Genomic DNA, 22,228 nt, shown 5'->3' with positions numbered 1-22,228 from the left:
ACTTCCTGCAAAGTACTGAGTACACTTATCTAAATTCAATATTCAATAAAACAAATGTGTCATGAGGCCTATAATGCCACATTATGAGTTTGTGTTAATGTTGTTGTTTGTGTCAAGAGGAAGGTGCACACTCCTCTTGATTCCTCCTCATTCCTCACCTGAAGCAGGTTCCACTAATTGGGGAGCTGCTGCCTGATTGGCCAAGTGAGCAGGTGACCAGCTTTAAAAAGAGCTGCAGGAAAATGGCCACTCTCTCTACACTGCTGTGTGACTTGAGGCCAGAAGAAGAGCCTTTGAATTTATGTTAACTTTTCTCAGTTTTCTTTTATCATCACAGGGAACCCAGCAAACTGTGTTTTTTTCCCTAAATGTAACTAGCTGAATAAAATATGAGCCTATACTTCAAGGAACACCTGGTTGGAAGTTTTTCTTCATTGCTTCCACTCACACTGCCTGCTTCCCACAGTATAACATTTGGTGGCAGTGGTGGGATGGTACACCTTTGTTGAAGTGGAAGGAGGTAAAGAAGACAGACCAGATGACAGGTGTGGGCCGTGGAAGAGGCCGAGCCACACGGCAAAATCTCGCTCATCAGGAGAGCAGTGACAGTGGGGAGGAGAGGAGTTTGGAGCCAGAGTTCCCACAAAAAGGGGCTAATGCATCTTCTCAAGAGCCACCAGACAGCTGCCACGTCATAGCAGCTGAACCAGTTGACAAGGGACCAGTGGTTCGACCTAAAGTGACTGTGAGTACTCCAAGAGCTACATTTTCTGATGATAGCTTTGTTAGAGAAATGAGAGACTTTATTCAACATTCAAAACACACAGAAGAAATTTGGTTTGAACAAATGAAACTGTTGAGATCAGGTGCACTCAAAACCAGAACCTGAACCAGAGTGGATGTCAGAAGGACAATTAAGCCAGCACTATCCTCTTCCAAAACCTGTTCGTTCCCAAGTCCAAACAACTGACATTTCAGCTTTCATGCCTGCAGACATTCCACTGAGGCCAAAGACCCAGAGTCAGCTTTATCAGCCATGTTTATTTTATTTGATGAAAAATCCAAAAGTGAAAAACCAACTAATGGTGCAACAACAATAATAACTAGTATATGAAGAGAGCTTTTTAAATAATAAAAACTGACACTAGTTGACGTCTCCGGTCAAGGATAAGTGTCCAGTGCCCTCTGAGGAAGTTTAATCTGAGGTGAGATTAAATCAAAACAAAATGTTCCTTTCCTTTCCTTCTTCCTCAATCTGGGTTATGTTTATGTTAACAGATTTGAGAAAAAGTCTTGAATAAAAACTTAAAATCTGTCACTTTTGTTAGTGTAAAGCTTTAGTACATTAGCCTTAAACAAAGTATATAAAATGAATGTGTGTCTCAGTATCATGAGATGTAAATTGCGCCTTAAACTTCTCACTTGACTTGTTGAAACCTGTTGCTTGGGAAAAGCCTTAGCTTTCCTGCTGTCCATGAAGACAATGTTAAATATCTATAGAGTGGTCTAGACCTCCTATGTTTGTAAAAGCGTCTTGAGATAACGTTTGTTGTGATTTGGCGCTATACAAATAAAGATTGATTGATTGATGATAGACTGAATAAATAATGGACGTACTATCCGTGATGTCACCCATCTGTTCCTGGGTGCTGTTTTGAAGCCAATCATCGGCGGCAGCCATATTTGTACTGCGGAACTCAACCAGTCAAAGTGTGACGTAAATAGGCGGGGTTTGAGCCTCCTAGCCAAGAGCTATGTGTTCCTGCCTGTCAGTCAAGTCAGTCATGTCCTAATTGGGGCAAAACTTGTAATCTTAATATCTTCTGAACCTTCGCGTTAGAGAAAAAATTCACCCCCTGTACAGTGTGTGCCGATAGAGAAATTAGCTACTGTAGAGCCAAGCTGTTTTTTGAACCAGGCTGTAAACATGTTTATTTCTGCTGCAAAGATCGTCTTTTTTGAATTGGCGTCTATGTGGTCTTCGGTGTTTCTGCAGCCAGCCTCAAGCGGATTCTCAATGAATTGCAGTTTATAACACTTCTGCATGGGCTTCATGTTTTGAGACCAGAGGTTTGCGCCTTGGATAAGACAAGTTGTTGTCTCGGACAGACCTCTTAAAACTTGACTTTTTTGTGGCTTTTATTGTTGGTGTGCCAGAAGTTTGGTGCTCATATCTTATCCTACTGAAGTGTCAGTTGATGGACTCAAATCAAAGACTGTATAAAGCATATCTGTGATGTCACCCACTGCTTTCTGTAGAGGCGTTGTGAGGCCCAAAGATGGCAGTCGCCGTACTGGAAATTCTGACTTCAATAAACTTTCGGTCATCCTAATACGGGCAAAGAGATGGAAGTGGGTTTGTGACTTTATGTTTCCCTCCTAACCTCTATTTTATTTCAATGGATATGTTGGGGAAAAAAAAAAAACCTGTACAGTATGTGTGACTGAAGAATAAGTTACACAAACCCAAACCCATTTTGAATCAGGCTGTAAACATGTTTAAGTTGGCTGTAAAAAACATGTATTTAAAGGTGACATATCATGCTTTTTTCATCAATATGTATTGGTCTAAGAGGTCCCCAAAACATGTCTTTAAAGTTTATGCTCAAAAAAACACTTTGAAATCAGGTTTTGGCATGCCTGAAAAACCCTCTTCTTCAGCCCTCCTCAGAATATGCCGTTTTCTCTCTGACCACGCCCCCTCAGGAAGTGGATGTGGCCTCGGCTCTCCAGCACGTTGATCTAATGTTTACATGTTGGCTGAATATACACGGCTGCTCACAGATCACGTTACTTCAACCCTCTGAATCTGATCCAGAATCTGATCCTGACGGAGAGGCGCCTGCAGCAGGACCTTTCTGAACCATTGGTCACAGATTTAGTGTTTCTTGTGGTTTTATTTGTCAGTATGTCGACATGTGTCTTGGTACACAGCTACGAACATGTAGCTATGTGGCTATGCTAACTAACGCTAGCAATTATCCATGATAAATAAAAATCTTCCACTAGATCTTCAAATCTGCAGACGTGGGGAGTAAATCCAACCTCTGCCAGAAAGGCAGCAGGACCTTTCTGAAGGATTGGTCACAGATTTAGTGTTTCTTGTTTTATTTGTCAGTATGTCGACGTGTGTCTTGGTACACAGCTGCAGCTACGACATGTAGCTATGTGGCTATGCTAGCTAGCGCTAGCCCTTTTCCATGACAAATAAAAATCATCCACTGGATCTTCAAATCTGCAGACGTGGGGAGTAAAACCGACCTTTGTGTTTAAGACAGCCTACAACTAGCATGCCTCCCTCCTAAGCTCCTTGTTAGCACACATGTGTGCAGGTAATGAAAAATGGAGGAGGGGTTGAGTTGTATTTTATACAGTCTATGGGCTGAACAAGCTCCGAGCTCTGACCTCGTGACAGACCGGATATTGTTGTGACGTAACAAAAACACGGAAGTCTGAAACGGCTCGTTTCAGCACACATTTACAGAAAGGTGTAGAAATCAGAACAGGGGCAGAATGGATTTTTTTCATTCTCGGGGGGTTTGTAGACATGCCAGGGAAACATATTTCAGGTAGAGAACCATTAAAAAGTCGATTTTGCATGATATGTCACCTTTAAATGTTGGGGTTTGTGTGGCTTTTGAAGCCAGCCTCAAGTGGACAGTCGAGGTACTGCAGTTTTCTTTCTCCACTTCCACTTTGGCTTCATTTTGAAACACTGAGATGTCAACTTGACTCAAATATAAATCCCCTCATATTGCTTTAAGCTCATCCCACCATGTGCTGAGAAACTCCACACTGCCCCCTGATGAATTTTCTGATGTACAACTTGAATGCTCATCATCACTTGGGGATTGTGAAGTTACATTCTGCTTGAGTAGAGAAGAGCAAGTGTTGATTTGAGCACTTTGTGATGCATGTGATCCGTAGCACTCTGCAGCCTGTTTGAGTCTGCAGCTGGGCTTTGCTCTCATCTCCCCTCCGTCTCTCTCTAACAATACTCTACAGCTGTTCTCCTCCTCCAAACATGTCTGCCCTCGCCTCCTCTCTGCCTCCCCAGCTGCCTCCCTCCATCTCAGCCGCACACAATATGAATATGTAAACACTCAGTGATTCAGCTGAGGAGTGCGGCCGAGGAGGGAAAGCGCTCCCGACTTTATTAACTCCATCTCCATCTCAGACAGAGAAGCGCTGAACTCTACTTGGTGAACTCCACACTGACTCAGTAAACACAGACGACTGAGCCGCAGACACACACGGATGACTTGCAGAGTTTTACAGCTTTTTACTGAAAGACTAAGAATTCAAAACATCTTAAACCTGATGCTTTTTTTCCTTTGGAAAGACGTCCAACAGGTCCAAAGTATAATATTGTAAAGAATTTTCCTCCAATTTTTCCAAATACAAGAATTACTTTGTGTGAGACACTGGACCCCAAATTGCCTCTGGTGGCATATCACCAGGGGTTTGCTAATAGGGTACTTTACAAAGTATCCTCCATCACTGGTGTCTGAAAGTGTGTTTGAGTGGATGAATATGACATTTAGTGCTTTCAGTGGTCAGAAGACGAGAGAAAGCGCTGCATATGTGCAGACCATTTTCAATTTACTGTTAGCCTTTAGCAGTACCAAGAGCTTATTCTAGGCGGCCTCTGAAGCTAAAGGAAATGCAAAGCAGTGTGGGTGTGGGTCAGACTCAGCACCTTGATGCCAGGAGCCAAGCCTGACAAGAAAACCACCTCTGCAGTAATCATCCTGTAACGAGCCGCATTGTCCCCTCAGGTTTTATTATAACCAGCCTGTCCCTGCATCTGCTCTTCAGCTTCACTCTTAATGATAACTTCCCTGTCAGACCAGGCAGTAAAATTCCCCTAAACACCAGAACACAGTGCCAGAATGTGTCATCCTTCCTCTGTTGTCAGAGCTGTGCCAGCACAGTCTGAGATGTTTGACAGATTTACAGTCTTCGCTGCGATCGTGACGTCTTTGAAAGAGAATGAAAATATAATTTCTGTCTGTTAATGACTGAAGTGATCTCAACACACTGATCAGGCTGCTGATACAAAGCAGCAGGTGAAAGTTTGCTTCGCAACATCAGTCATTTTTAAGGAGAAGAGGCTGAAACTTAAAAATGGTCAGCAGTCTCATTTCGTAAAATCCTCGTCTCAGTCTGCTGTGTTCCAGTCTTAACTAAAAGCGGTCCAGCAGTAACAGCTGAGAGCTGCTCTGTGGATTCTCAGCCTTGTGACGCCTCCGTTTTCCCTGCGGGTTTGTTGTGACGGCTGAGAAGTTGACAGCAGGGGACAGTAATGATACCAACCCTGCTGCATGGAGCACTTTTAATGAAATGTAGTTTTTCTGTACGTCACTGTAGCACCCACGCTGCTCATTGACATTTGGTCTCTGGGAAAAGCACCAGAACAGAAAACACACACAACCGAGATGCAATTAAACCAGACCGAACACGCGTGATCGTTTCTGATGGGAACAATAATAATGATCATTTTTTGTTTTGTGGTTTTTTGCAAATAACCAAAAATAATTTTGCAGATCTCATCGAGTCCTCTTTATCATTGCATGTTGACGTACAGACTCTACAATGAGCAGAAACTGATCAGTGTTCAGTCCTCCTGAAAGCAATCACACTTTCTGTTCCTGGCTTAGAGAGCCAGTCTCAGGAACACAATGGACCGCAATCGCCCAAGACAGAATGACTCACTCCTGGTTAAGATTTCAGAGCCAGAAATAAATGTACCTGATATTTGTGACATGGATATATTTCCAATATCTGCCTAGAGAGAAGTCTATTTGGGGTTTAAGTAGGTCAGAGAGAGAAGTGTGCATGTTATTGACTTGAATGTATCACATGTTATGTTCCTCCCATAAAAATGTCTAAAAGAGTAAAGCAGCACAACAGTGACAGTAAGTAGCATAAACAAATGTGAAATCCTTTCCTCACCCTCCCTCTGAATCATATCTTCTATCATTTCTGTGAGGAACTTTCAGTTTGCTTCTCTACATGTAGATAAGTGGGTTTTTTGCGATCAAATTTGTATTGTTTTTAAAGATATGCAACACAATGAAATATCAACTGTATAGGATAAGACAAGGCATATCATAAAGTAAAACAAAGAAAAATAAATAAATAAATAAATAAAGGTATGGCGACACCCACCCCAACCCAACCCACCTCAGAATAGATCTCTGTATGATAACAACAGGGAATATTGTATTCATAGTGATAAAGGAAGTGAATAGTGACAATGACATCATTTATAACATTAATGTAAATAAAAATAAAGACAACAACAGAAGGAAATGGTCAAGTAATACCGTAATAATGCTCAGTTAAAGCATAAAGTTAGACATATTCTCTGATCTTAGTTATGGATTTTAACCAGGATGAGATAGTGGTTCCTGTGGCTCTGTGCATCTTGGCCACTGAGAGCTCCATAACAACTATATCAAGATACATATTAAGCCACTGAGATCTTGACAAAGAATGTGGTGATTTCCACAGTAGGGCCAGCATTCTTTTTGAGAATGTAGATAAGTGTTACGTTTTATCTCTGCTGTTTCCTAGGCCTGTATGCATGTCCAGCCATTAGCAATGAAAACGGGCCATTTGTACTAATGGTGAAAAAAAATGGATTAGCGGCATGCATGAGCCAGGTTAACGCCCCAACAAAGGATTACATTTAATGGCCATAGATCCCACCATTACAGGTGCTAACGGCAGGATTACCGCACCTGTTAGGCTGTTTACAGGATGGTGGATATCGTGCTTATGCGTTACCGTTTTAAGACGAAATATGCAAAGACAACAGATCATTAGGGATCAAACGAATCCTTTGGAAAAGTATGATCTTTGACGTTTGACTTGCTGATAAGAAGAAGAAAGGTACTTTATTGATCCCCAGGGGGGAAATTCAATTTTTTCACTCATACATTTTTTTGGTATATACATACAAATGCACACACATGCAGTGAAGATGCTTAGGGAGAGATGTCAGAGTGAGGATACTGCCGTCAACCAGCGCACTCAGAGCAGTTGGGGTTCGGTGCCTTGCTCAAGGGCACCTCGGCGGTGCCCAGGCAAGTGAACCAGCACCTCTCCAGCCACCAGTCCACTTGCCAAGCCTCGTCCATACTGGGACTTGAACCGGCGACCCTTCGGTTCCCAAGCCAAGTCTCTATGGACTGAGCTACTGCTGCCCCAGTAATAGCTGTTTGTTCATTCTGTATTCTTGTAATAAAATGTAATAAAATGTCAATTTCTCCTGCTGAAAAATGTTTTTTTCTTGATCTTCTCTGAGTCACACCATGTTTATTGTTGTTTAAGCGTAGTCGGCATGCGCAATTCAAATTTGTTGGATAGGGGTTTTCCAGGAGGTTCCCTGGACATACTGTATGACGTTTAGCACCAGCCTCGCTTTCATGGCGCAATTAGTTAATTGGCCAATTATTTGCAGTCGTGCATTCGTTCCATAACGGTACGTTAAGACTAGAGGTCCCGTTTGTGTAATGGCTGGACGTGCATATTGGCCCGGTTTGTTAAATTGTGCTTTGAGGGTGCACAGCTGATAAAAGACAGGAAATGTGGGGGAATCAAGAGCTGGGGATGACACAAAGCTAATGTTCATGATGGGGAGTCGAACTAAAGACCGCTGTGATGAAGATGTAGCCTCTGTTCATGGGGCGCTCATTCAATGAGAGCTAAACTGGGGCCTTTAAATGTATTATTCCAGTCAAAGCATCACTCGTTGAGAATCTCTACAGAAGTAAAAGCTAATGAAGACTGTTTCTGCAGCTTGCCAATAATCATTTCATCCACCCATGTTAGATGTTTCACACATTAAAAAATACTTTGTATAAATAATCAGTCCTTATGCTGATGATCTCATTTGCTCTTGTGGATAATATTGAGGCATCACGCTGGGTGGATTGTTTATGCACGACTTAATAAATCAATGACAATTAAACCGGTATGCATAACAGCTATTGGTTGCTGTTTGTAGATGTAAACTGGTTACTTACCATGAATTATGCAAGTTTACACAGTTTTATAGGCTTTAATTATTTAAATACATATCAAAGACAGTATGTTAAGTCTGAAAATGATGTATTTGTAGGTGAAGAGGAATTCATTTTGAATTGAAAAAAATTGCATAGCAGGTTAAAAATCGATCATGCAAAAAGCACGACACCATCATCCTCCGCCTATGTGTTATTTTCTTTTCATGAACATTTCACAGCTCACTAAAAATGTTCATTCATTTTCAGCATTCTGGAGTTGTGTCTTGGGGTGGAAAAGGCAGCGTGTAGGAGGTCTCTGCTGAGGAAGCGCCAACATTTTGTCTGCACAAGATTTAAACGGGAAGAGGAGAAAGCGAGATGGGAATTAGAGAGGAAGGAAGAAACACAGAAAGAGTGAGAGGGAGGTAAAAAAAAAAAAAAAAACCCAGAGCAACTGTGGAGGCTTTCCAAATCAAACTTGCCTGAGAGGGTGAGAGAGAGAGGGGGGGAGGGATGGAGGAAGGAGGGTAAAGTCTATGAGTCATGCTGAAAGATGAGGACAAAGAATTCAAGCAGAGAGAATTTATGGGGAATATGAGCTTCTGTGGAGTTAAAAAAAATAAACTGGAGATGGAGAGAAGGAGGAAGAGGGGAGGGTTTATTAGTATTCTTGGAGAGGAGGGAAAAGGAGAGGCAAGAGGAAGGGAAAGGGGGTGAAGGGGGGAGCTGATGGGAGAGAAGGGTGAGGAAAGGTGAGATGAAGGAGAGAAAAGAAAATGAGGAGGCAGACAAGGAGGAGAAATGTGTGTTTCTGAAAATGAAGACAAACATGTAGCTTTCTATTTATAGCTCTGTGTGTTTGTGTGTGTGCTGCTGTTTGTGTGCATGAATGCATAATTGTACAGCTGCTAGCTTGTCTCGACTGTTTGTTTGTGAGGGGACATATGAGGACAAGAGACAAAGATGAAATGCTCTTCAGTCGACAATAGTCACTAAATTGTGAAGTAGTAATTAAACAAACAGATAAATAACAGGAAGAGGAAAAAATGAACTCTGGTGTCTTTTTTTCTTCTTTCTTCTTTCCCGTAGGCCAGATTTCCTTACGAGGAAAAAAAAAGTGGAAACTGCCGACGTTCACATGTCTTGAGATGTGGTGAGTCTGTTTCTTTAAGCAACATAAATCCTAATGAAAGGTGAAGTTAAAGTAACAGCAAGCAACATTACATATCAACTGGAGGAACCCTCCACATGTCCCTCTGCTACCTTGTATAACTCTGTTAAGACCTCTCAGCAAATCATGCACTAAACATGCAGGCCAACAGCTACTTAGCTAAACTCAAACAGCGGATTCATATGTTCCCCCAAAGAAAGTTAAAACTTGTGTGTGCCCACAGCCGCTGAGTTCCCAGCACCTCCACAGTCTGGAAAGAGAGAGAGCTGCTAGCACAAGTCACGTAGAAGCCAGATGATGCAAGTTTGTACAGGGTCACTGTGATTGGCTAGTTAGGTGCAAGCCAATCCAGATGGCTAGTTTGATTCAGACTGGACCAGTTTTATAAAATACAAAGGTGAATGCCCACTAGGGGTGAGCCCGACTAAGGATTAGTTTAGTCGAATCTGATTCATCAGATTTTGCCCATAGTCGACGAATAGTCGAATGTTTGTTGTTTTTCCTTATTGACCCAAAGTCTGCATGATGGTGACCGCATGACAATATTACACATAACCCTTTACAATTAAGAGACTCGTAGCTTAAAGTAAAAAGGGACAACAGAATATTATAAGTATAAAACTTAGATTTTTAAAATCTATATTGCAAAAACAACGAGGTGATGAAGGAGAGAAAACTCAAATAAGGCCGCCATCCGTTAAACATGGAACAACGCTCAGTTATAGAATAAGGAATCACGAGATATTTAAACAGTGTTCACACAGCAGAGAGCAGCACTGCAGAGGGTAGTTTGTCCAACTTAAGGCTAAACATTTGTATAATGTTCATAATCAAACCTGAACCAGCTAAAGGATTTTTAAATCTCTTAACAGAACCTTTTAAAACAGTCTTTCACCGCGTCTTTGTCCGCTTGAGTCTTTTCAAATTGTACGTGAGGAAAACCATCGTGTGTACGGGCAGAAGTGCGCTCCTTGCTCTGTTGACTGTAAATCCTGTCTTTGAGAATATCCTCTCTGATGGTGTGGAGGTGGATGGGATGCTGTGGATTGTTTTTGAGGCTTCAGACAGCTTTGGGTATTCCTCCTCGTTCGTTTGGCCCCGTACAGTTTTTGTGTGGTCCGGTAATCCTTGATCTCACAGCCCTCTTCATGAAGCTGCTCCTCATCTTCATCACTATTTTTAGGATCAACTGAAGTTTTATGTCCTGACATTTTGAGCTGCCATGAACGTAGAAAGATTTAAAGGCCCGCTGAGGTACGTCTGATCCACAGGTCCCCGCTAAATGGGAGAGTCCACCTTTAATTACCAGGGGAGATTTAATTACCACTTTAAGGAGATTTAACACTTCAAGAGCTGTTCTCAGACTTACATTCAATAAGTCTATATTTATATCAAAATAGGCTATATGAGACACTATTTTTACGGGAAACAGGAAAATAATGTAACATTAGACATTGAGCACCCCCATGGTTTGAATGGAATGATCCACGTTTCATATGCAAATATTCGACTATGAGATTGGCAGTCGACTAAGGCTCGTTAGAACGAATCGTCCAATATTCAACTATTTGGGGTCACCCCTAATGCCCACACACATTTATTCAAAACATTCAGTTTGATGTTGTCAGTTATGTAATATCAACATTTGTATTTCAATTAAAATTTGAAATATAAGTTGCCTACTGTAGCTTTAACTTTTGTCCCTCATGAGACACCATTGTTGCGATATTGTTTGGTTTTGTAACGGACGCGATGTTTGTGTTGGAGACATTGCTTTTGTGTTTTTTGGATTACATATGCTGGTCTAAACCACATCCCGAAACCGGGCGTCGTGCTTCTCTCCACACCACATCCCCAAAAATTACACACCGCAGAGTCCCAGGGGAGTGTAGAGAGGCAACTACAGCTGGACGTGCAGATAAAAAGGGTTACAGGATATATAAGCTCCTTCAAGGAACCTTCTGTTTGTGTAGACTTTGGCGCCCCCTGTGGACAAAGTAGTACCTCTAATGTATTTGCTGATTTGGTCCTGTGCATGTATAGATAGTGTTTTGACATCCTGCTCTCTTTTAACAGTCAAATGTATCACTCACTGTGAATATTTGTGGAGACATTTCAAAAAGGCTCTCTTTAGTGTGCTGTCAATCATCTGGTCTGCCACCTACCCCCTCACAGCAGTTATCTGCATTAAAACTGACAGGGTAGGAAATGTCAGTCTCGCTGATGATCTGATTTGTTTTTGTCGATCATAAAGACGACAATGTTTTAGAGGCTACATTTTGTTAACTACTTTCCATTGAAAGCAACTCATGGGAGTACATTAAGCCTTCACATTTGATTTAAATAATGGCAAATAAAGTGGGAAGGGTAAATATTTAAAAATGGACATAAGCTTGAAACAGAACACTGAGTTGCTTAGCTTAACTCAAAATGACACATTTCCCCCAACCAGACTCCCTCCTGTTAGTTTGTGTTGCTGTAAAACTCACTGACATCGAAACTCAGTCACCTCTGGCTAACACCTGGAGGCTTTGAGGGATGAGCTCCAGGTCAGGAGACATCGAGTTTAAGTTGGTTTCTCCGTGTCTCTGTAGAGATGTGCGTATGGATGCCAGGCGGGTCAGAGGGAGGTGACAGCAGCAGAGAGGTGTCTGCTGGGTAATCCTGTCCTTGGCAGCCTGAGAGGAGGGCTCACTCCTGACTACTAAAAGAGACCTCAACACACAGGGTTTCCTCCACAGGGCAGGAAGGGCAGTGCATGTGTAGTAATTCAATTTGCATAGTGTTTTGTCATGTCACAGCTGAGAACATTTGAAAAGCAAAATATCAGGGGGAAAAAAATAATTCTGGCATTATTGGTTTATCTTCTCATCTTTCTGCAGCGATGAAGGAATCTGAACTCTGTGTCATTACAGCTGGGTGACAGATGTAGAGGTGCTGAATGTCTGAAAGCATGTGTTAAAGCACCACTGTGTGTATAATGATGGGTGACATGTCTCCCCCTTCTCCCTTTATAAAAAAGTGATGCCAAAATTACAACCCCCCTCAGAAAGACATATATTGCATTGTTCATGTATATTTTGAATTTGACCCATGTCCCATCTGTTAACATGGAGAAGGCGGGCCTTATGACTGCATGACTATAATCCAGCCAGTCAATAGGGGGAGCTCTACATGGTGTGGCTTCACTTTTGGGGAGGGGCCATGTTGTCCATCTATGACTCCATGTTGAAAGTGGAAAACACTGTGGGGAGAGTACAAATAGTTCAAAGTGAGTAGAGTTTAGCAGAGCCAGTACTGTGCAATGTGGAGAAAACTGCATTAAACATGTTAGATATCAACATCCTTCATCCTGCATGCTAATTTCTGTTGCTTCAGTTTACACAGACAGGACACGTCAGTGCTGTGTTTTCTCACCTCGACTCATTTGTGACATGACTGACAATGTTCACACACAGATCACAGTCGCATACTAACACACACACACGTATACATGCACAAACAAACAGAGGGGCACAAAGTTCAACAGCAGCAGCTTCACAGAGCTCACAGTAAATACCAAAACCATTGATCCCACACTTGAGTCCGGCTCGATCGATACACTTTGTTTTCTACTCACAGCGTCGCCCTGCTGCTCGGCTCCCCGCTGCTGTGAAAAGGCCTCTGAAGCTGCATTCAGGCCGCACGTCAGGCTCCCGAAACCAAAACAAACCTCTCCCTAGGGTCGAGTTCTCTGTCTCTGTGCATGCAGAGCGGAAACTATGGAATCTAAACTGTGGGAGCCCTCAGATGGTATGAAAAAGGCAAAGTCTTCTGTCCTTGTTACGCTGCAGCTTTTTTTGTCCAACTAAGGACCACAGGGCATTTTCACACTGTGCAGTCAGAAATATTACAGCCTGGATATATGTCTCTGTCTGTTCACTCTGTTCTGCAGCACACTGAAAGTTAAATTCATCTTGAACTCAGACTTTTAAGCTTTGACTTTGAGTTTCAGTAGAAGGTCCTCACATCCACATCAAGATGGGAGTGTAGACATTTGAGCCCCAATTTTTTTAGCGTCACATATTAAGCTGACAGAAAGTAACAAGTCAAGGTTACTTTACTTGTACCCATAGCTAGGTTTGATTTCTAGTGGGTGGGTGTGCCTCTTTTTGAAGGCACAATCAACAGCACAAGGTAAACATAACAAAGTGATGACCATGCTCAAGAGTAAAATAATAACCTTTTAGTTAAATCAAGATGAAAATATATAGCATTAATAAAAACAAGGTCAAGATACAAGAGAGGAATAAAGATATGCCATCAGTACAAACAAGATGGTCTTTAAATAATAAGTGTCAAACAGGATGTGAGTTGTTTGTTTCTTTATGTTAAAGGTTACATATCACACTTTTTTCATCAATACATATTGGTCTAAGAGGTCCCCAAAACATGTCTTTAAAGTTTATGCTCAAAAAAACACTTAGAAATCAGATTTTGGCATGCCTGAAGAACCCTCTAACCCTCTTCTTCAGCCCTGTTCAGAACGGTCCGTTTTCCCTCTGACCACGCCCCCTCCAGCACGTTGATCTAATGTTTACATGTTGGCTGAATATACACGGCTGCTCACAGACCCGCGTTACTTCAACCCTCTAAATCTGATCCAGAATCTGATCCTGACGGAGAGGCGCCTGCAGCAGGACCTTTCTGAACCATTGGTCACAGATTTAGTGTTTCTTGTTGTTTTATTTATCAGTTTGTCGACTTGTGTCTTGGTACACAGCGACGAACATGTAGCTATGTGGCTATGCTAAGTAGTGCTACAAATCATCCACTAGATCTTCAAATCTGCAGACGTGGGGAGTAAAACCGACCTCTGCCTGAAAGGCAGCAGGACCTTTCTGAACGATCGGTCCCAGATTTTGTGTTTCTTGTTGTTTTATTTGTCAGTATGTCGATGTGTGTCTTGGTACACAGCTACAGCTACAGCTACGAACATGTAGCTATGTGGCTGTGCTAACTAGCGCTAGCACTTTTCCATGAAAAATAAAAATCATCCACTAGATCTTCAAATCTGCAGACGTGGGGAGTAAAACCGACCTTTGTGTTTAATAAGACAGCCTACAACTAGCATGCCTCCCACCTAAGCTCCTTGTTAGCACACATGTGTGCAGGGAATGAAAAACGGAGGAGGGGTTGAGTTGTGTTTTATACAGTCTATGGGCTGAACAAGCTCCGAGCTCTGACTTCCTGTTACAGACCGGATGGCGTTGTGACGTATGAAAAACACTGAAAACTGAAACGGCTGGTTTCAGCACACATTTACAGAAAGGTGGAGAAATCAGAACAGCGGCAGAATGGATTCTTTTTCATTTTCCGGGGGTTTGTAGACATGCTAGGGAAACATATTTCAGGTAGAGAACCATTAAAAAGTCAATTTTGCATGACATGTCACCTTTAAACATCAAAGTGTCATCTTAAAAACTGGCCTCATAACAGCATCTCGATACCTCAAGTTTTCATGTTTATTCTTAGTCGGCTACCTCACGAGTAATTATGAGGGAGGAAAAATAGGTATTTACATGCTGGAGTGAAAAACAAGTAACCACTTCCAGGGTTAAAGCATGAAGCAAACAAAATCTGCAGTTCCTACAATGGCCACTTGAGACCAAGCGGCAACCTCCGGTCTAAAAATATGAGTCCAATGCGGAAGTGTTAAAAGCTGCAGTTCATCGAGGATCCGCTTGAGGCTGGCTCCGGAAGTACCGGAAGTCACATACACATGAATGGGGAAAAGACGATCTTTACAGCAGAAATAAACATGTTTACAGCCTGGTACAAAAGACGAGTGTAGTCTGAATAGCTAATTTCTCGATGTCCTCTCACTGTGAGGGGGGTGAATTTTTTTCTAATTCGGCAATTTCGAAGATATTGAGATTACCAGTCTTCCAATGAGAGGCACAGCTGCCTGTGGGAACACTGCAGCTGTTGGCTAGGAGGCTCAAAGCCCGCCTCTTTACGTCACACTGGCTCGACAGAAGCAATATGGCTGCCGCAGCCGATTGGTCTCAAAACAGCTCTTTAGAAACAGATGGGTGACGTCACGGATACTACGTCCATATTTTATACAGTCTATGTTTGAGACAGGCTACAAAAGCAAGTCAATTTCAACTTATGCACGAAGAGTTTTCATCATCAATTCATCACATGTTCAAGAACGTTTAGAATCTGCACATTATCATCATTTTCTCTCTCACCACTTCCTGAACTATGTTCTCTGTTTGCTAGCTTGCTAAACAGTCCAGGTGTGAACAAGCTGCATCCTCAGGTGCTGCAAAAAGAGAGCAAGTGCCACAAGCTGCAGTTCCTCCAATGACCACTTGAGGCTGCCAGCATAGGTGAGTCAATCTCCACACTGCTCCTTGTTGAATTACCCGACCAGATCCTCTTTCATTTCTGAAAACTTTACGGGCTTTATTTTTTATAAAAGTCCTATTTTTAAATGACATGAAGGCTTTATTTAAGCTCTGAGTGACAGGTGGGTACTGCTAACTGTCAGCTTTTTCACTCACTGAACTTGACAACTTCTGGAAGATCTTTTCACACAGAGGTCAAGTAATACTGCGGTAATTACTGCCTGTTCTTTTCTCACAAATCAGAAGTATTTACCTGAAACTTCTGTTTTCAGTACCAAGTTACATAAACTCTTCTCCACATCTGCTGCAGAGAAAAGTTCCTGTTGTGTTATAATGTTGTGTTTTTTGTCCTCTCAGAGGCTGAAGACAGGACCGGAGATACAGCAGCAGACCTCAGACCAGCTGTGAGCCCCTGTCTCTGCAGAGAGCGTCAGATAAACTGCAGACGTGACAAGCTCCCCGACACATCAGCACAAAGTCTGAGAGAGCCTGAGACAGCACAAAGCCCAGGTGACACACAGAGAAGGACAGATGAGTACACATTGTGTGGGGTTTTTATAACTCTGTGTGTGTTTAATGGAGATGCTTTGATTCCCTTTATGGTTGTCTTTCAGTCTGTGAAGCCATTTCTTCATAGCAATCAAGAATATATCTAAATGAAGATTGTTTCTACACCTCACACAGATAATGACATGAGAGCTCCCCTGATTACTCCACTAATCATACCGTTAAATGAGGTGAAATAAATAGCAAGTATCCTAACAATCCATCAAAAATTCTTGAGTATAAGCGCTCCTTAAATAGTTGCAGTAACTCAATTATTATATTTTTCTTCTGACTAGTGTTTTCATTTAAAAGGACGAAGCATGTTAATTAACACTTTTGTAAATATGCCAGAATTATCCAAAAGGCAAGCTTTATTTGTATAGCGTGTTTCATACACAAGGGCAACTCAATGTGCTTTACATTAAAACATTAAAAGCATTGGAGACATTCAGACAGGCATAAAATAACACAATCAAAATGACAAATACAATAAAACAGAAAAGAAAAGGAAAATTAGAAATATATTAAAAATTACATTAAAATATTTTAATTTAAAGTGGGTTAAAATGAGCTAAGATAGGAAGGCAGTGGAAAATAAAAAAAAAGTCTTAATCTTTGATTTAAAAGAGGTGAGAGTTGGAGCAGACCTGCAGCTTTCAGGGAGTGTGTTCCAGATATGTGGAGCCTAATGACTAAACACTGCTTCACCATGTTTCCTTCTGACTCTAGGGACTGAAAGCAGACCAGTACCTGATGACCTCAGAGGTCAAGGTGGTTCATAAAGTAGCAGCAGATCAGTAATGTATTTTGGGCCTAAACCATTCAGTGCTTTATAAACCATCAGCAGGATTTTAAAGTCTATTCTCTGACAGACAGGAAGCCAGTGTAGGGATCTAAGAACTGGAGTGATGTGGTCTACTTTTTTGGTCCTTGTTAGGACTCGAGCAGCAGCATTCTGTATGAGCTGCAGCCGTCTGATGGACTTTTTAGGGAGTCCTGTAAAGACCCCGTTACAGTAGTCTAGTCTGCTAAAGATAAATGCATGGACAAGTTTTTCTGCATCCTGCTGAGACATAAGTCCTTTAATCCTTGATATATTCTTAAGGTGATAATAGGCTGACTTTGTAATTGTCTTAATGTGGCTGCCAAAATTAAGGTCTCAGTCTATGATTACACCAAGGTTTCTGGCTTGGTTTGAACATTTCGTCTGTGCAGATTGGAGCTGAGCAGTAACATTGAATATTTCTTCCTTGGCTCCAAAAACAATCATTTCAGTTTTTTCTTTGTTTAACTGAAGAAAGTTCTGTCTCGTCCAGTCATTGATTTGTTCAATGCATTTACTCAGTCTTTGTATGGGACTATAATCCCCTGGTGATATGGTGATGTAAATGTGTGTGTCATCTGCATAGCTATGGTATTTTATTTTGTTGTTTCTTATTATCTGACCTAAGGGGAGCATGTAGATGTTGAATAGCAGAGGCCCCAGAATGGATCCCTGAGGTACTCCACATACGATTTTCATCCGCTCAGATGTGTATTTACCTATAGACACAAAATAGTCCCGGTCATTTAAATAGGACTTAAGCCAATTTAGTACTGCACCAGAGTCCCACCAAATTTTCAAGTTTTCAAAAGGCTAGTTTACATTCGTAGTCCTTTGCCAGATGTTAAAAAGGCTCCCTAAAAAGATCAAGATTAAACAAAAAAGTAAAATAAAATGAAATTAAGAAGGGAGAGGAGAAATCAAAACACAAAAAAAAGAAAAGAAAAGTACAAATAGCACCATACAATTAAAAACGACTAAAAGCTACAGAAGGACATGATATGACAGTCTTTGAGAAAGTGTGCATGGACATAAAATACACGGAGCAAGACAATCAGGAAGCAGCAATAAGGAAATGTTAAGGAAGACACAAGCAGACACAACAGGACAACTTTTAACAGTGCTGTACACATTTGCATCAGACAGGGACAATTAATCATTAAACTAGCTGCATACAATTCAGATGAAGCAATGTATAGACTGAGTAACAGATGCACACAATGAATAGACAACACAAGCAAGCAACAGTCAGTTAAATTGCAGACACAAGGTGGCAGTAGCACGGGGAAATGGGTTTAGTGCTGACAGATTTGGTTGCTTATGAGCCGCTGCTTCAAATGAAAACTAAATGAACGGTATGTGTTGAGCTCTCTGATAAAAGTTGGTATGTTGTTCTCATTCTCGTGAGGCTCTGATGGAGAGGGCTGATTGACTAAAAGCACTTTTCCTAAAGCTTTAAGTCCTAATTCTTAAACCGTTAAGTAGATATATGTAGCTTTGTATTTCTTAGAATTCATCCACATAACTTTAGTTAGATACCAACCAACCAATGTGTATTTAATCTTCTAGTTTGACCCATGCTCCATCTGTTATAATGAGGCTAGCTATGAGAGCTATACTGCAGCCCGTCACCAGGGGGAGCTCTAAAGGTTTTGGCTTCACTGACGGTGGCTGTTGTTCTTTCTATTCTTTAAACAGTTAGCCCTAAAAGATCTAGACAGACGCCGGCGGCTACTTGTTCTTAAATGTTTGATAACTTTTGAACCACTAATCCTATCAAAAAGCTTTAAAAACTCAGTTACAGCAGACATTCTCAGCTTTTCTCATTCAGCATATTCAAAATAAATTCAGTATAGTCTGGCGCCCCCAAAAATGATCTAGTTCTTTAAGGGTTAAAGCCTGCGTACAGAAAAAAGTCACAAGAAAGAAGTCCAAACTTTCCAACTTGAATAAAAAAAACATCCTATGATTCACTTTTTGAAAGCCAAACTTCCACCAGCTCTTTCTAAACTATGATCACCTTTTCTCCTCAGAGTGCCAGACTCACCTCTTTATTATCAGGTGCTAAGAAGCTTTTCTGTCCTCTCTTTTGAATTAATTCATGAGTTAAAGACAGAATTAAATAGTTTGATAACCTCATGTAGCCTAACATGACCTTAAAGAGTCAGCCACTTCCGTTTAAGGAGAGGATATTGTATAAAGTGATGAATGAGCTGCTGGGGAGTTATTTAATAAACATTTAACAAAATGGTAAAAAGAAAGTATTAAAACCGTCCAAAGATAGAACATGATTTGTGAATATATTGCTGTTTTTCTCTGTAAGTGTATTCAAAAACATTCTTAATGACTTGTTTATCCAAGTAAACAAACCTTTAAATGTCAGTGTGTGCTTTTTTTTAAATGTCACACTTCTCTAAATGTTCCATTCTTTCAGTGTGAACAATTGAACAACAGGGTGGATGAATTATGAATGAATAATCCCACACAGCCTCCCTCAGCAGCATCCGTCCCATCTCATGTACCTGTCCTCACCTGGTCCTCTGCCAGTTATCCGGGCGCCCTCTCTGCAGAGCTGATTAGAGGCCCCTTCCTGTAACAGAGGACGAGACAAGGACAACCGGCTCTCCGTCTGCCAGGAAAGCTCTTAGACTCCGCCGCCTGGGCCGAGGCGGAGGCTGAATGAAGACGGATGGTCTAATCCTGAGAAGAAACGGTGGTTTAAATGTTGGCCTGAGAAGAGGCCGTCACACAGGACTGTATTTAATGAGGTAATCACTGCTGTAGCGAAAGTTATCCAGTCAGCGTCTTTTAGTTTCTTTCACATTCAAATCAAACATTTTTGTAGCTTTGAGTCCAAATGTTTCCTTGATTATTTGTGTTATACCTTTTTTCTCTAAAAACCCAGAGTGAACTTTAATGCTCATGGTGGTGTTGATGATACTTCAGGTCTCCTGCTCACTGGAGGGCGCCAAACAGCAGTAAGAGAGTCTTTACTTCAACTGGACTCTAAAGATTTTTTCTTTAGCTCAGTCACTCAGGGCCCAGTTCAAGTGTTTCCTTGCTCTCCTCCTCTCCTCTTCTCCTCTCTCTTGATCTGTTCACACATCTCACTGTCTCTGTCTTCATTCTCAAGGCTGTGACATTTAAAGAATCTCTCTTTTCACCTGCTCCTTAAGTTGTTCAATTCATATTTTTATTATTTACTTTCCAAGCCTTGACATTTTTTTAGCGATGTTAGCAGTGTAGCTCTTAAAAGGGAAATGTCAGCCTGTCAGTCGGGTCAAGTCTATGATGCCTTTCATACTTTTATTTATTTGACCAAATACTGACTGACATTCAGGCGCAGTCCTTTGGTATTATAGGTATACCTCAAAGCAATAAAAACAAGATTAATACACTGAGGCTGTGTCCACTATCTATTGGTTAGAATAAAGGCAATGGGATGATGCAGCATCAGTGCAACTTCTCAGTATACAAAGGCAAAGAAAAGGGGACTGGACAAAGTTTTAGTCTTTATTTGTAAAGCACCAATTCATTCAGAACATTATCTTGAGATATTTAGCAACAGGAGCAGGTCCAGACCAAAAGATCCAACATCAATCCACCAGAAATGAAACACTTGACAACATTTAGAAACTGATGGATGCAAAGACAAACTTCCTTTAAATGGCAGAAACCTCAAGCAGAACCAGATCAAGTCAAGTCAAGTCAACTTTATTTATATAGCACATTTAAAAACAACCAGTGTTGGCCAAAGTGCTTTACAAGGTAAAAAGTAAAAATTACATGAAGACAACAATAAACAACAACATAACAGGATATTAATGTCCTCTTCACGAGGAGAAGGCCAAAGAGAAGAGATGTGTCTTCAACAAAGATTTAAAACATTCAACAGTGGGGGCCGATCTTAATTGGAGTGGTAAGCCATTCCAGAGCTTGAGGGCTGCTGCTGCAAAGCCTCGGTCTCCCTGGGTTTTAAGGCGACTTTTAGGCACATACAGGAGCAGCTGGTTTGTTGACATCAGTGCTCGGGCTGGGTTGTGAACATGAAGATCAGCCAAGTAGGATGGTGCCAATCCATTTAGGGCCTTGTACGTTAAAAGTGCAACTTTAAAATCAATCCTGTGACGGACTGGGAGCCAGTGGAGAGCATGCAGCACAGGTGTGATGTGCTCCCTCATTTTCCTGCCAGTCAGGAGGCGAGCAGCCGCATTTTGTACAAGCTGCAGGCACTGAATAGACGTCATGTCTAAGCCCACATACAAAGAATTACAATAATCAAGCCTTTGCCGTAATAAAGGCATGTACAACTCTCTCTAGATCCTTAGGAGGGAGATATGCCTTCACCTTAGCTATGAGTCTCAGCTGGAAGATCAAACATGATCTTGAACATGTCAGCATCCTGATGTCAGCTTTAGCTCATGATCCTGCTATCTAACTGAAGTCTCACAGAGCTGCTAGCAATACTTTAGACACAAGACAATCTAGTTTAAATCTACTGCTTCATTTTCTTAAGGCAAGGCAGCTTTATTTGTATAGCGCATTTCATACACAAGGGCAACTCAATGTGCTTTACATTAAAACATTAAAAGCATTGGAAACATTCAGACAGGCATAAAATAACACAATTAAAATGACAAATATAATAAAACAGAAGAAAAGTAAAATTAGAAATATATTAAAAATGACATTAAAATTTGCATTTAAAGTGAGTTAAAATGAGCTAAGATAGGAAGGCAGTGGTAAATAAAAAGGTCTTAGTGTTTGATTTAAAAGAGGTGAGAGTTGGAGCGGACCTGCAGCTTTCAGGGAGTGTGTTCAAGATATGTGGTGCATAATGACTAAATGCTGCTTCACCATGTTTCGTTCTGACTCTAGGGACTGAAAGCAGACCAGGACCTGATGACCTCAGAGGTCCAGATGGTTCATAAAGTAGTAGCAGATCAGCAATGTATTTTGGGCCTAAACCATTCAGTGCTTTATAAACCATCAGCAGGATTTTAAAGTCTATTCTCTGACAGACAGGAAGCCAGTGTAGAGATCTAAGAACTGGAGTGATGTGGTCTACTTGTTGGTCCTTGTTAGGACTCGAGCAGCAGCATTCTGTATGAGCTGCAGCCGTCTGATGGACTTTTTAGGGAGTCCTGTAAAGACCCCGTTACAGTAGTCTAGTCTGCTAAAGATAAATAATGGACGAGTTTTTCTGCATCCTGCTGAGACATAAGATATATTCTTAAGGTGATAGTAGGCTGACTTTGTAATTGTCTTAATGTGGCTGCTG

At 41.3% G+C, this 22,228-nt stretch overlaps 1 long non-coding RNA gene across 8 annotated transcripts; it reads left to right on the top strand.

The window, feature by feature from the left end:
• The first annotated feature begins 242 nt into the window (after positions 1–242).
• LOC117828553 lies at positions 243–20,348 on the top strand. 8 transcript variants are annotated; one of them, XR_004634424.1, is made up of 7 exons: positions 244–745; positions 9,102–9,165; positions 12,805–12,975; positions 15,451–15,560; positions 15,936–16,088; positions 19,382–19,715; positions 19,853–20,348. It is a non-coding gene; the product is annotated as an uncharacterized LOC117828553 (long non-coding RNA). The 8 variants fall into 8 exon arrangements; XR_004634422.1 differs by having other exon boundaries at positions 9,107–9,165; positions 19,382–20,348; XR_004634420.1 differs by having other exon boundaries at positions 19,382–20,348.
• Positions 20,349–22,228: the final 1,880 nt, after the last annotated feature.

The sequence above is a fragment of the Notolabrus celidotus genome, chromosome 16 (genome assembly GCF_009762535.1).
Source record: "Notolabrus celidotus isolate fNotCel1 chromosome 16, fNotCel1.pri, whole genome shotgun sequence".
NCBI classification, from domain to species: domain Eukaryota; kingdom Metazoa; phylum Chordata; class Actinopteri; order Labriformes; family Labridae; genus Notolabrus; species Notolabrus celidotus.
This window is presented reverse-complemented; position numbering and strand designations above follow the sequence as displayed.